The sequence below is a fragment of the Mustela putorius genome, unplaced genomic scaffold, assembly GCF_011764305.1.
Source record: "Mustela putorius furo isolate JIRA1106 unplaced genomic scaffold, ASM1176430v1.1 tig00000083_pilon_pilon_pilon, whole genome shotgun sequence".
Taxonomy (NCBI): Eukaryota; Metazoa; Chordata; class Mammalia; order Carnivora; family Mustelidae; genus Mustela; species Mustela putorius.
In genome coordinates, this window is record NW_025421273.1 from 732590 (window position 1) to 749132 (window position 16543).

Below are 16543 nucleotides of genomic sequence, written 5' to 3' on the forward strand. Positions count from 1 at the left end.
CCATGAGAAATTAATGCTAATTCCTAATATATATATATATATATATATATATATATATATACAAAGAAATGAACTGATACTTTTATTTTTCTGAGGGAAAAACACAGTTGTCAACTAACAGTTATATACTCTTTCATTTAGAGTAAAATTAACATAGCATCAAACAAAAAATAAAATAACAGGGTCTTGAAACCATAGACCATAGACCAGCTCTTACAGAATTTTTAGAGGATTTCCTTCAGGTTGAAAACAAACAAACATACAAACAAAAACATCATAAGCTAAGAGGATAGCAAAAAGATACAAACCTGGGGAATTTTAAAAATCTTTTAAAAATAACAATGGTAATATCAATTTGTGTAGGAAATAAGTAAAAATAAAATACTGAGGGTTGGTGGGGGGAAGGGATTTGGGAGAAGGGGGTGGGATTATGGACATTGGGGAGGGTATGTGCTTTGGTGAGTGCTGTGAAGTGTGTAAACCTGGTGATTCACACACCTGTACCCCTGGGGATAAAAATATATGTTTATAAAAAATAAAAAATTAATTAAAAAAAATACTGGGCATTAATAACATATAAATGAGGGTATCAGAATTAAGGTATTCCATAGTCAGTGTTTTAATCAGGAGAAATCAAACCACAGGATTCACTTAAAAAATCAGTTAAATGTTTGGGCGCCTGGGTGGATCAGTTGGTTAAGCATCTGCCTTCAGCTCGGGTCATGATCCCAGGCCTGGAATGGAGCCCTGCATAGGGCTTCCTGCTCAGCGGGAAGCCTCTTCTTCCTTTCCTTCTGCTGCTTCCCTCTGCTCCTGCTCTCTCTCTTTTTCTCAAATAAATAAATAAATCCTAAAAAAAAAAAAATCAGTTAAATTTTAAAGTTAAAGTAGTAAAAAACACTAAGGGAATAAAACTAGTTGTATAAATGCTAAATAAAATAAAGAACAAAAAATAAATAAGAAAGAAAAAAGTACAAAGATTTAATCATCCTAAGAGGAGACAGGAAAAAAGAAGGCAGAAAAATAAAACGTATAACATATAGAAAACTTGTAATCTTATGAAAAAAGTTCAAATATAACATAAATGTAATATATATAATTACTAATATAAATATGAATGAATTTGGGGGAGCTAGGTCGTTCAGTAGGTTAAGCACCCTGCTCTTGGTTTTAGCTCAGGTCATGATCTCAGGGTCATGTGATCATGCCCTGCACTGAGGTCCATACTCAGTGGGGAGTCTGCTTGAGATTCTTGCTCTCCCTCACCCTCTGCTCTTCTCCTCTCCACGAACTCTCTCTCTTTTTCTCTCTAAAATAAAGAAATCTTTAAAAAAAATAAACAAACAAATAAATAAATATTAAGGAACTAAATGCCCAGTTTCAAAATAAGGTGGATTAAAATGATAAAGACTATATATAGGCCTTCTATTTGAAATGCTTGGAAATGCTAAAAAGTCAAGCACAGACGGAAAAAAGAATAAGTATTATCAAAAAGAAGCTAGAGTGACTATATTAATATCAGAAAAAAATAAGTAAAATGATATACTAGCAATAAAAGGCTTACTCATAATAATAATTTTCAATTCACAAGGAAGAAATAATGTTTTAAAAAGTGGATGCCCCCCTTCAACGCTATGGTCAACTAATCTTCGACAAAGCAGGAAAGAATGTCCAATGGAAAAAAGACAGCCTCTTCAATAAATGGTGCTGGGAAAACTGGACAGCCACATGCAGAAAAATGAAATTGGACCATTTCCTTACACCACACACAAAAATAGACTCAAAATGGATGAAGGACCTCAATGTGCTAAAGGAATCGATCAAAATCCTTGAGAAGAACACAGGCAGCAACCTCTTCAACTTCAGCCGCAGCAACAACTTCCTAGGAACAACGCCAAAGGCAAGGGAAGCAAGGGCAAAAATGAACTATTGGGATTTCAACAAGATCAAAAGCTTTTGCACAGCAAAGGAAACAGTTAACAAAATCAAAAGACAACTGACAGAATGGGAGAAGATATTTGCAAACGACATATCAGATAAAGGACTAGTGTCCAGAATCTATAAAGAAGTTAGCAAACTCAACACCCAAAGAACAAATAATCCAATCAAGAAATGGGCAGAGGAAATGAACAGACATTTCTGCAAAGAAGACATCCAGATGGCCAACAGACACATGAAAAAGTGCTCTATATCACTCGGCATCAGGGAAATACAAATCAAAACCACAATGAGATATCACCTCACACCAGTTAGAATGGCTAAAATCAACAAGTCAGGAAATGACAGATGCTGGCGAGGATGCAGAGAAAGGGAAACCCTCCTACACTGTTGGTGGGAATGCAAGCTGGTGCTGCCACTCTGGAAAACCGCATGGAAGTTCCTCAAAATGTTGAAAATAGAACTGCCCTATGACCCAGCAATTGCACTATTGGATATTTACCCTAAAGATACAAACGTAGTCATCCAAAGGGGCACGTGCACCCGAATGTTTATAGCAGCAATGTCCACAATAGCCAAACTATGGAAAGAACGTAGATGTCCATCAACAGATGAATGGATCAAGAAGATGGAATACTATGCAGCCATCAAAAGAAATGAAATCTTGCCATTTGCGACAACATGCATGGAACTAGAGCATATCATGCTTAGCGAAATAAGTCAAGCAGAGAAAGACAACTATCATATGATCTCCCTGATATGAGTAAGTGGTGATGCAACATGGGGGCTTAAGTGGGTAGGAGAAGAATAAATGAAACAAGATGGGATTGGGCAGGAGACAAACCATAAGTGACTCTTAATCTCACAAAACAAACTGAGGGTTGCTGGGGGGAGGGGGTTTGGGAGAAGGGGGTGGGATTATGGACATTCGGGAGGGTATGTGCTTTGGTGAGTGCTGTGAAGTGTGTAAACCTGGTGATTCACAGACCTGTACCCCTGGGGATAAAAATATATGTTTATAAAAAATAAAAAATTAAAAAAAAGATTTAAGTAAATAAACTGATTTTATATATATTTATATATATATATATATATTAAAATCACTGTGGTAGACAACTCTAACATAGCTTCTAATTGCCCCTTATTATTACATATGTATATATTATATTATGTATATTACATATATAATATATAGATATTATATATAATAAATAAGCTAAAATTATTGTGTAGACAGCTCTAAGATTGCTTCTAACTACCCCTTAGTATTTGTGCCCTTGTGTAATTCCCTCCCTTTTGTTTTTTGGTTTTGTTTGTTTTTCTGAGAGAGAGAACACGAGCCAGGGAAAAAGCATAGAGGGAGAGGGATAGAACCTGAAGCACGCTCAACAACCAGCATGGAGCCTCACATGGGGCTTGATCTCCCAAAGCCAATATCATGACCTGAGCAGAAATCAAGAATTAGATGCCTGACTGTGAACCACACAGGCACCCCTGGATCTAGCAATTAGCTTTAAAAAAATTTTAAGACAGCAAAAGGGATAACCTGAGACGAGGTTACACAAAAGTCTCCACCTTGCTCTTCCTCTCTTGCTCTTTAGCTTGCTGGCTCCATTGCAAAACTAACTTCCATGTTGTGAGATGTGTTATACAAAGACATTAATCTAGGAAAGAACTGAAGGAGTTACTCAACAGTCAATGAAAACCCAAGGATCTCAGTTCAATAGACACTGAGGAATTTGTTCTGGCCAACAAACATGAGTGAGGTTGTTAAAAGATTGCCCCCAAGTCAAGTCCCAGATGAACTCTTGTGCAAGAGTCATGCAAGTGAACTGTATCTAGTTGCCTGACCCCAAGAAACTTAAGATAATAAACGCTTTTGTTTCGGGCCACTAAGTCTGGGGTAATTAGTTCAATGGCAACAGATAAAAAAATATAAACACAAAAGTACAAAAAGGAAAATAGCATGAAATCTCAAAAAGTGCTGAATCTAATAGCACATAGATGCAATAGCAACAATAACTACTGGTGAGTGATAAGAGTAAATACATAGACTGCATCATAATCACAGTAATGTGTGTCTGATACTAAAGAATTGAGCAATATTATTTAACATTAAAAAACAATTTGAAAAAACCCCAAATGATCACCACAACATATTCAGAAGCATCTAATAAAATTCTGCATCTGTGGTAGAAAAAAACTGGGAAGTGTTAATAAATATTTTTAAGTTAACAAAGGCATTTACAAAAATCTTACAGCAATCATAATATCAAATGGTGAAAGTATTTAAGGATTTCAAAGTATTTACTTTAAGATCAGAAACAAAACAAGTATGTCAATTAGCTAGTCAACATTTTTTTAGGCTTTAGCTAGCAAAGTAAAAGAAATTAAAAGCACTAAAATTAATAAAAAATTAAAAGGAAATAAAAATTTGATTATTTTCTAACCACGAAAGATTTTTTTATTCAACTACATTGAACTTAAAAATATATCTGTTCATAAAAATTATAAAGTGAGTGCAAATATTTGAAGTCAAAATCAGAGATTGACAACATAATTAGTAAAAAGTTAGCAATGGACAACATAAATTCAATTCAATAATAAGAAAAAACAAAAGGCGAGTTGGTAAACTTATATAGACACTTCAAAAAGAAGACATACAAATGGCACACAAACATGTTCATTATCACTTACCCTACTGTTAATCAGAGAACTGTAAATTAAAACTCACAATAGTATGTCATTTCACACTAATCAAATTTACAAAAAGTAAAGGTCAAACAATATCTTGGGTTGTAGATGATGTGCAATTATGAGAACTCCAAACTGTGATAGTGTAAACTAACACAACAATTTTAGAAAATAAATTAGTATTACTCCTAGAATTGACAAAATAATATAGTAATTCTATGCCACAGCACTAGGAAACAAATATAAGCATATTCTTTAGAGCATTTTTCTTTTTCTTTTTCTCTTTTTTTCCTAAAGAGGAAAAGAAAGAGAGAGAGAATGTGTGTGTGAGCAAGGGGGTGAGAAAGGGAGAGAGAGAATCTTAAGCAGGCTCCACATCCAGCACCGAGCCTGATACTGGGCTTGATCTCATGACCCTGAGATCATGAGCTGAGCCAAAATCAAGAGTCAGATGTTTAACTAACTGAGCCTCCTAGGCACCTCTCCATGGAGCGTTTTCCTGTACCAAAGTATAGGAATCAATCTGTACAATTCTTAACACAATTATGGATACGTTTTTTATACATACAATGGAATATTCCACTCTAATCAAAAGGATTACTATAGAATACATCCACTTGGGTGAATATCCTAATCATGACATTGATTGACAGACTGAAATCATAGATGATTTCCTTCAGTAAAGCCCATTTATATAAATTTATATTTATAGAAATATATAGAATTATATTTATATAGAAATTATAAATTATATAGAAAAAAGAAAAAAAAGCCCACCCATTTGTGGGGTTAAGAAAAAGTTTTGTATTGAGAGACCACTTGAAGCTCCTAAAATACTCCCAATATTTTATCTTAGTCTACGAATGTATGGAAGGTGTATTCTTGCTAGCATCCTTTAAACTATAATCACATATTTCAGTATGTACATTTCACAACAAAAACCTCTGCAAACTTTTAAATGAGTTTTAAATTTATGAAATCTTCAAAAATTTTACCTCATTTTTATTCAAGAATTATTTGTTGTGAAGCTTCAAGAAAGTATTTTCTAGCAAAAACATCTACTTCTTAACTAATTTGAAATGAGTAACATCTTTACCATCTCTGAAAAGAAAAAAAAAAAAAGGAAAGAAAACCAAAACTGAGGTTTTATTGGAGACATTCTTCACCATATGAGATATGTCACATAGTATCTTTGAAACTATTTTTGATTTTTTTTTTGCGTGAACTCATTACTTCAAAGAAGATCATTCTCTATTCTTTATAGGATTCAGAGGGATCTAGATTTATGCTTTGTTGAAAGGAAAAATACTGGTTTCACATCGTGTTAATATCATACATGCAAGAAATATAGAGAGAAGAAAGATGCAATTTCTTTGAGCTTTCTTAAAGTCATGCTGAAATGCTCTTCTACCAACAAAACGGTGTGTGTACATGTCCATGTGTAAAGCTCAGATCAAAGAACTGCTCTAGTGCAATTAAAATACTGAGTTCAGAGGCACCTGGGTGGCTCAGTGGGTTAAAGCCTCTGCCTTTGGCTCAGGTCATGATCTCAGCATCCTGGGATCAAGCTCCGCATGGGGCTCTCTGCTTGGCAGGGAGCCTTCTTTCTCCTCTCTCTCAGCCTGCTTCTCTGCTTCATAAGTAGTTGTGATCTCTGTCAGATAGATAAATAATCTTTTAAAAAATATTAAGTTCAGAATTATGTAAACAATAGTTGTAATCATTTAGGAAAATTTTAAAACCAATTTGACTAAAACAGTTTTGCTGAAATTGTTGTAAAACTCTATGTAAAAGCCCACATGCAAAGAATTTTATTTTATTTTTTAAATATTTATTTGTTTATTTATTTAGAATGCATGAGTCGGGGAGGGGCAGTGGGAGAGAGAGAGAGGGAATCCTTAAGCTGACTTCACACTGCATGGAGCCCAACAAGGGGCTTGATGTCAGCCCCTGAGATTATGACCAGAGTCAAAACCGTGAGTTAGATGATTAATTGACTGAGCCAGTCAGGTGCCCCCTCAAAAAGAATTTTAGATGAGTTCATTTAAATCACTTTATTCCAAAATGTTAATGCCATAAAGGTGTTTAAAATTATTTCTCAATTTTTTTCCTGAAAAACAATATTTTATGCTTAGTTATAAGCACTTAGACAAGTCTTCATACATATAAATCAACAATCTTCTTTAAAACAGTTTTTTGGAACACTTGGGTGGCTCAGTCAGTTAAACATCTGTTCAGGTCATGATCCCAGAGTCCTGGGATCAAGTCCCGCATCAGGCTCCTTGCTCAGAGGGGAGCATGCTTCTCCCTCTCCTTGTGCCTGCTACACCCCCTGCTTGTGCTCGATCTCTGACAAATAAATAAAATCTTTTAAAAATAAAATAGTTTTTCAAACATATGGCATTTATTCAAATTTCTGTTTATGTTCTATGCAAAATCATAGGTAATTTGTGAAAAGAGTGGTTATGCCAATATTCTTCTGAGTGATACACAATAGACCATTAAGTGATCATTTATTTTTTCAAATGTATTTGAGAGGTATTCAGTTCCATAATCATCAATTATTGAAAAGACAGATGAATATACATCAAGGTTTATTTATTTGCTTTTTTTATTATGTTATATTAGTCACTGTATGCCATTGGTTTTTGATGTAGTGTTCCAAGAGGCATTATTTGAGTATAACACCTAGTGCTCCATGCAATATGTGCCCTCTTTAATACAAGGTTTAGATTGGAAAGGTTTGTAGGTCTTTGAGGACCTAAGAAAATAGTGATTATTTGTAAGTGTCATACCCAGATCTTTACACACTGCAGCAAATTACAAATGTTTGAGTATGTTCAATAGTTAGAACGTAAAAGAGATTCATCCTTTTAAATGCATAAACATGCATCATCTTATTCTTCACTATTCTCCATTCATACGGTAAAAACAACAAAACAGCTTCTTGATTTTGTGTGAGCAAGTATGTCTATACATATACAGAGACATATATATTATATATATACAAGCACATATATATACATACATAGATACATAAGAGTGCAAATAAACAAATTCTAATGTTGCAATGTTCCTCATAACAATTATGAAAAGTATAAATTATAAATGATATCTGACAATTCACACGGCTATTGTGAGACAGGGTTTGGCAGGCATGTGCTAAAAGATAATAAAATGCAATGTATTTTGCATTATATATAGGAAATAAAATGCACATAAGAGATATGAATTAGATTCTTGACAAACTCTTAAGGAAGTGTGGTATGTTTTCCTTAAATATATGCAGAAAATATAAGGCTGATGTTCGGGGTTTAACATTTCTTCCAAAATTTCAGCTACTTAGTTATATAAAAATATGGCAGAAATGATGGATATACTTAGCACCATGAGCCTAATATTTCAGGATGATCTAATATAATAGTTGATAGGAAATGTTAATAATAGTGAGGCAAATGTATAAGAATCATGAAAAATTTTTAAGGTTTTACCATAGGAAATAGTCTAACACTATAAAAAACAAACAAAAAACCAAACTGGGACCTGGACAGAGCATTTTTCTAAATACCTCATAAGAATTTTGAGGCAACAGCCCCAAATATCTATGTGCTTCTTCCTCTCTCACTAATCCATTAGTTTTCATTATGTATCCGGAGACATGACAATACAAAATAACTGGTATGTAGTAATGAGAAGTAGAATTGGTATAGAATATCCTTATTTTTCTTTATAGTATTATTTGGAAGCTACTAAATTATTATTTAGAAAGTTAAAACACTGAGAAGTTATGTAAGTTGTCAAAGTCCACAGGGGTATGAAATAATATAGATGGGATTCCAAGCATGTGTTGGCCTCCAGATCTCACAAAGTTCTACAGATCCAAAATAAGCCTTTTGAAATAATTCGAAGAGTGGAAATACTGCATTTTGAAGTTTCAGAAGAAGAAAGACTATATGAAATATATCTATTGTAACAGTCATAAAATCTTCAAAAAACTGGAAATTTCATAAAGCAAGAAGATACAGCATTTATAAAAGAATAAAACAAGTAAAAGAAAATAAGAGAAAAGAGAAAAGATCACAGAATGAAAAAATATTGTAGATAGAGGACAAGGGAATGCTGACTAAAAATGTAATAGAACATGAATTAATATGTAAAACACCTAGCACAAAGTAGTATGCAAGTAGACATTAGCTTTTATAACTATTATAAATCATTTGCCCCTAAAAAAACACAAATTTGATCTAGACTCTATTGTTATTTTTTAATTGTTTTCAAATTGGCAGGAGATAGATGGAAAATCCTTATACTCTGTGATAATTCCCCTTTTCTTATCTGAATCTTGAGCATTGTTTTATTTTCATGACTTAACTTTCAGTACTAGGTTCTAACAATTATTTCATAATTAATATATGGTGATTTTTTTTTCTTTTCTAAACAGCTGTGATTCTTGATTTTTTTTCAGTGATTCTTGAATTAATGAAACTGATCACTCTGATTGAAAGGAGTACTGTAAGCATGATATCTTTTTTTTTAATCCCCTCACTTCTGGTTCTTTACTTATAGATATCACTTTTATTCATTCATTTATTTGATAATACATATTGAGCAACTATAAAGGGTCACACATATTGAAAGGACTATTTTGTTTGCCAGATGTCAGACATTCTGGCCTTGGCTATGATGATGGAGTACATCTGAACTGAAGAGGAAATTCTGGACGCAAAATGACAAATTCACAATAATCTAAAGGTAATAACTGAGAGGTAATGAGACACAGACACTATGCCATCAAATATTTTCAATTATAAGAAGTAAAAATAAGGAGAGAAACAAGTCACATTTCAATAAGAATGGAATAAATATCAATGTGGCCCTACAAATCTCTTCATAAACAAATGAGAAATCTGTGAAACAACATCTACAAAGTGAGTTTGGGGAAAATTTTGTGATTTAGGATTATTTTGACCAACCAAATTGTAATTCATAAACATTTGTCTTTTGACATAAAGTTTTCTTACATATTTAAGTTTTCAAGAAAACACAATTCAACTGACTCTTCTAAAAAATAGATAAACTAAGTATTTTTGTTAATCCACTTGTGGGAAAAATCAAAATTAGGAACTTAAGAATGCAAAAGAAATAACTGTATTAAAGCAATTAAAATAAAAAATAAATAAATTTAGAAAAATACTCTTCATCTGTTAGAAATCTGTGTGTAAATGTCAATAATTATCACCAATAGAATTAATTCGAATGAAAAATCCAAATTACAGTAGTAGACACATAGTCAACACACTATGTCAACAGACTATCATTGATAGTGCCATTGATAAAGTAAATGATAATATAATAATAATATAAATGATAATATTACATAATATTAACACATGGTAAATAATGAATATTTTAGTTTATCCTAGTTTGAAAATTATAGGGTAAAAATTATAGGGTGGAGTTAAAGGAATTATTTAAATCATTAATAAAATTTTAAATAGATTATATCATTTTTAAAATACTAGAAAGATGAGAAAGCATATTATAATCTTTAAAGAAAAGGAATAAAGAAATGTGTAAAAAGAAAAATTTTAAATATGTTTCAGTAATAGGACAAAATATGAGTTTTACCAATAAGTATTGATAGTTTACTACTTCCCACTTAAAACATCCATTTAGGGGGGCACCTGGGCGACTCAGTGGGTTAAAGCCTCTGCCTTTGGCTCATGTCATGATCCCGGGGTCCTAGGATTGAACCCCACATCAGGATCTCTGGTCGGCAGGGAGCCTGCTTCCCTTCCTCTCTCTCTGTCTGCTTCTCTGCCTACTTGTGATCTCTGTCTGTCAAATAAGTAAATAAAATCTTTTAAAAAAATAATAAAAATTAAAAGAAATAAAATATCCATTTAGGAAATAAAGAAAACCACTGATAGAAAAATTAATATGATTAAGCTATAAAACGGAAATAGAAAAGACCACAACATATGAAGAATTGTTAAATTCACTGCTAATTAAAGAAACATGAATTAAAATATCAAGTAGACACTATTTTCAATTGTTATATTGGAAATCACATATTTAAATATCATCTAATTATTTGATGTGATGTTTTCCACATATTACATGATCTACCTATTACAGATAAATAATCCTTTCTATGTAGAAAAAACTATAATCTGTATAAAGAACAGAAATGTATTTCTATGTTGAAAGAAAGAAGACTTAGCTATACAGAACAGTTTCTAGATGGTAGGTTTTGCATGCTTTTCATTACCTGATTTGCATTCTTTTGGTAATTTCTAGAGTTTAAAAAATAAATATGTATTTCTTTTGAATCAAAGTAGGTTATATTAATTGTCATAATGTATAAGAAGAAAGTAATACTTTGAATGATTAAATTATGGGTTTACAAAAGACAGATGGCAAGTCTAATGTAATTTATCTGTAGAACTTCATGACTGATATCTTTTAGTCTATTATACAGAGGTGAATTCTTCTATATTTAATCCTAGATCCTCTAGAAAATATGTCCTTTATCTTTAGATCATTATTAAATAGGTACATTAATCCAGTTTTATTGTGGGTCCAGTCCTAAAGTTTCTATGTTAGATGTTTGTTATTTGTCCCCTATTTATCCTGTCACACTGAGAAACCGTCTGGCAATCACTTTTTTCCTTAAAAATATTGTATCACCCTGAAGCATTACAGAAACTAAAATATTACAAATGAGCTCCAATAAACATTCCAGTAAATTTAGTACTTAGTAAATAAAGCTTTCAATTGCAGGTAAATCAAACTAGTATCAAATTATCTTTAAGCAAAAAGTCAGAGAATGGGTTTAAATAGTTAAGACATACAGAATTAGACTGGTTTGTCACAGCTGGATCCAGCTCAGTTAATGTCTCCCATTATCCATCATTTCTCTCATGTTCTACCATCTTTTAGCTCTGTGTTGTAATATGTAGACTTGGTTCTCTAAGCAGACTTTCTGGATAGATTACCCTCTACCCCAACACACATACACAGGAGTTGCATTGTTTTTATATTCCTGATCAAAGAAAAGTAGAGGCCCTCTTACCAACCATTTGATTCTCCCAATGGAAATTTGACCCTGCTTGAGAATATGCCCAGCAAACCAATCACTATACTCAGAGGACTGGCTTTGATCAAGTAACGTCTATAGAAAGAGCTGTAATGACTTAACTCCCAGTCCTACCGGAATTAAGGAAGGAAGAAAATATCAAAAGAAAATTATGTGAGATAGAAAAAAAAAAAAAAAAAAACCTTGGAAACTTAGCCTTTTACTTATTCTTGGTAGCTAAGACTCTAAAAGGTCAAAACAAGTATGACATTTCATTTTTAGGACTGTCTTTTTAAGAAACTTGGACTGTACTTTTCTCATACAGGTAGAAGAAACCATAGACACCTCTTGTTCTAGTACTTCTTCCTCTTCCCATCAGATAAGTGTGGCAACATGCCCTAGGTGAATTTTAAGATCTTGCTTAAGGTCATTACTTCATAATTATTGTGAATATTCTATACATTCTATAGTTTGTTACATTCTCTATCTCATTAACTAATACATACATTTCCCCATGTTCTCATCTAAGGACATAGCTTCTTCAATATATTTTGGTTTGGGGAGAAGAGATATTAGTCAATTATGAGCAATTTATCACCAGTAGGCCTGTCTGCTGCCTATCAAAAAGCGTGTGTTAAGAATATTAAAATGCCTTAGAATATTTCAACATGGTTCCTTTTACCTTCAACTTTCCAGAAGATCAAGGGAATTTTTCTGCAGTATTCATGGTTAGAACCTGTTTGAGTTCCCATAGCTATTAACAATTTGGTAAGATGTACCTTTCTGAACAAAGATGAAACATTTGTCCTTTTCTCCCTACTTGAGCTCTCCAGAATTTGAAAACTAACAAAATGACTTATTAAATACCTGATTGCACCATATAAGCCTAATTTGGAGAACTATCTGCATCACTATTTCCTGAAATGAAACTTAAACTTTTAACTAAACTGACCTATCCTCAGAGCTAAGAGACTGGTTCAATGAGATATGGACTGTGATACCAACTCAGGACAATCCTAAACCTTACTTACATTCAATAGCCCAAGATGCTAAAATATTTCACAAATCTTTGAACAAATTCTTATGGACCTTGAAATCACAGGCATAGCTTCATCGTGGATTCATTTGAGTTTGAAACAATGGTTACAAACTAGCTTTTAGACCATGGCTGCATAATGATTATAGGACTTATACTATAAACCCCTTAGATTTGTACTTTCTAGGTTACAATGTGCCCTACTCCTGACTTTTGGCATCTCAGCTTCTACCGAGGCAGTTAATGTCCTCATCATTGACTTTAATGCCTTGGCCTTATCAGGGTGGATTGTAGTGTAAGCCCTGACAGTTGCTTTATTACTATTATTTTTTCCTAGCTTTGTCATGCAAGGGACTGGCTTAAGTTTAGATTGCTGAGAAATCCATTTCAGGAGACATCCACTTCTAAGAGGCTATGTTGAATAAGCATACTGCCATTTGGCCACTTGAATAAAGAGCAAGGTTTCCTGCCCCACTGAGGCTCCTTTGTGTTGGAGATCTTGTTTTATTGCAGTAACTGATCATTGGGCTGTGTTTTCTCTCTTCTTGAAATTTAAATTCTAGTTCTTATGTTTTAAAGTGACCAATAAAGAATGAGACTGAGGAATCAGTCCCCACCCTCAACTCCAGAAGAACACCTAGTCTAAGCATGGTCACTTTCTCTCTCTCTCGATCCAGAACCTCAGTGCATGGTACCACGTATGCTGTGCAATTACCAGGACTTGTAAGTAATAAACAGTATTTTTTTTTTCTTTTCAAAAGAAGCAGCAGCCACAGCAGCCACAACAGCCACAGCAGCCACATGAACGTTCCACAGGGTCAACAGGTAGACTTCATTTGTGAGTTTATGTGGCTACCCACCAGGAGGCACAGAACTATAACTAGGCTAGTATGTTACATTCAGCATATTTTACTGAGTGAATTACAAATTTTGTTGTGGACAGTTCTACTTTAAGTGGAGAAGGGAAACTTGCCTAAGTTTCTACTAGTTTAGTGGGCTTCTTGTGTTTCATGTCAAAAAAATCTCAAGAGATCATTAGTGTATACATGGAGACACTTCCTTGTATTGGTTTACCTTCTAGTCATTTCGTTTCTCATATTTTTAATCTCATATTGTAAAAACAGTAGTAAGATTGTTCATGTTTACTATTAATACAGAAAGTAATGTTGTGGAGCAATCTTATCAGTGGCAGATTCACTGATGATATCCTTTCTTTCTCTTATAGACAGCTGAACATGGCTTCCCTCCAAGGGATAAACTTTTGTCATTTACTATTCATCCCGAGGCCCTAGAAACCTGTCCACTGGAAGATAAATTTCCCTTCATAATTCCTTCAGAGTCTGTCGGGGAATTTATATTACTAGTATTTAAGAATTAGGGGACTTAAAAAGATAGAATCCCTGGTGATCTTATAAAACTCCTAGAGCTTTTATTTCCACTGTGTTTTATAAGTCAAATAGATTATTGGATAAATATAACTTTAAACAGCTCATGAAAAAGCTGTGCAGCAAAATACATGCACCAAGATTTCAAGGCCTGAAATAAATACGTATAAGCAAGAAAAATAGAGCAAGCCAATCTTCTAATCTTCTAATCATGAGCAATTTTTTTTCCATTCTTAGTTGGTCAGTCAGTATATTTAAAACACATGCAGAAGTCTTTCTAATTATATCACAGTAAGGCAAAACACATTTTCTGATAAAGGTTACTAGATAACGCATAGTTTCCTAAGATGGAGTTCTAAAATATTCTAGGTCATATCAGTCCAGTTGCTTTACACACCACTAATTGTTTCCATTAAGCTGCTGGCATTTTAGAATCATTGATTAAACACCCATGGTGCATTAAACAATTATGCTATATACAACTCTGATATGGATATATTTAATTGCTTCTGGCAAGCTTTAGTTAAAAATAAGCATACATTTTAAAATACAATGCTGATAAAATTAATGAGTATAATCTTAAACTAGAATTAAATAAGAAAGGACTGATACTGAAAACTCAACAGAAACAGGAGAAGTATAAGTCCCTCATCTTTCCGGAATCTTTGTCACTACCCATCAAAAACAAAAGTGGGAAAGCTTTGATAAGTCCAGTTAGTGCAATGCATGGATCAAAGTGTCAGACTGATAGGATCAAAGGGAACAAAATGAAGTGGTAATGTTGTGCACCAGATTTGAAACCATGGCAATGATGAGAGGTTCTCACAGGATGGAACAGGGAAGCTTTGATTAGTGCACCTTGTTTGTACTGTGAAGGCATCAAAGTGGCAAATGCGCCTGGATCAAATGGGGCAGAATGCAATGGGTAATGGAGCACTCAGAGCTCACTAGAATTTAAGCAGAGATGTTGATGATGTGGTGGAGACCAATGCACACATCCCCATCTGGCAGCTGGGAAGAAGAAAAGAAAGGAAAGGTGGGGGGGGAATAATTTTAATCACTTGAAAGCTAGTTGATTAGGGCACAACCAAAGAATCAAATAGCATTTTCAAATATTGTATGGGATGTGAAAACGAAACCATTTTTTAAAACTAGGCAATATTACCAATTGTTTATTGCTAATTGTGCTTCATGTATTCTTTGTTCATTTCCAGCAGTTCTATTATGTCTGTTAATTCATGAAGTAGATTCTCTTTGACTGTATATACATCTAAGTTTATATTTGCTGGGGATCGTTGTCTGTGTTTTATCGCTTTAGAGTACAATGCGTGGATAAGATTCATTTTACAGTCAAATTTCGCTTACTGTATTTGCAGGGATTTTGCATTCCCTGGGCATCAATTCCATTTAAAAGTTAAGTCGTAAGACATCTGTCTAACTCTCTTGATTAAATTCTCTTTTTCCCCTCATTCAAAAAGTTACAAGTCACAAGTAGTGTTTATAAATAAAAAGTAAGCATATTATTGGACTATTGGAATATTTACATAAAATATTCCCTAATATAGCATAGTGATAATGCCTCAGATTAAAAAAGTAGAGAAAAATGCTTAATTGTATTAACACTACAACAAAATTAAATATGTTTAGCATTCATATGACTAATTTATTAGTGACAGAGTGCAACTTCTGAGGCTGTGTGCTGGCTGTTTTACATTTATTCTCACTTATCCTTACTACATCCCCATAAGTGGGTATTGCCATGATGGGTGGGGGGGATTTCCCGGTGATTTGGGAAAATAACAAATGTATTTTTCAAATAGAAGGGAAATAAACCATTGTGACCAAGAGGGCAGAATTGTATTGCTTGCTTAAAATCGATCCTTTGCTTCTCATCTTTCTTATGGCTGCCTTCTGTCAGGTGAGTGAACTTGACTACAATGAGTTTGGATGTAAAAGTAAGACTTACTTTAGCCAATGGAGTATTAGCAAGCATAGTCAGTTTAGGGATAAATGTGCTCTGATTGTCTGGTTTTCACTCTTGCCTTTTTGCCTTTCACTTTGAGAAGGATATGCTCCAGGAAGCCACTGCTTCAAGAGAATGAGCAAATAAAGTAGACCGCTCTCTGACACAAAGCCTTTAACTGAGCAAGCAAGCTAATCTTTAAACTGAGCCTAGCAGAGCCATGACCTACCCACTGAATAATGAGCAAAACCAATTTGGTATTAATTGTTACAAAGCGTTGGCAAAGGTTCTCCAAAACATCATTACGATATTTGTATGTTCACATAAAAGGGTCATTGACCAAATATGCACAATTATTTGACTGAATCCAGTATCCTTTTAAGCAGAGGTTCTAGTTGTTACCCAGGTACTATGACTTCTTCCGTTATTATTCTGCCCCCCTCCTGTTT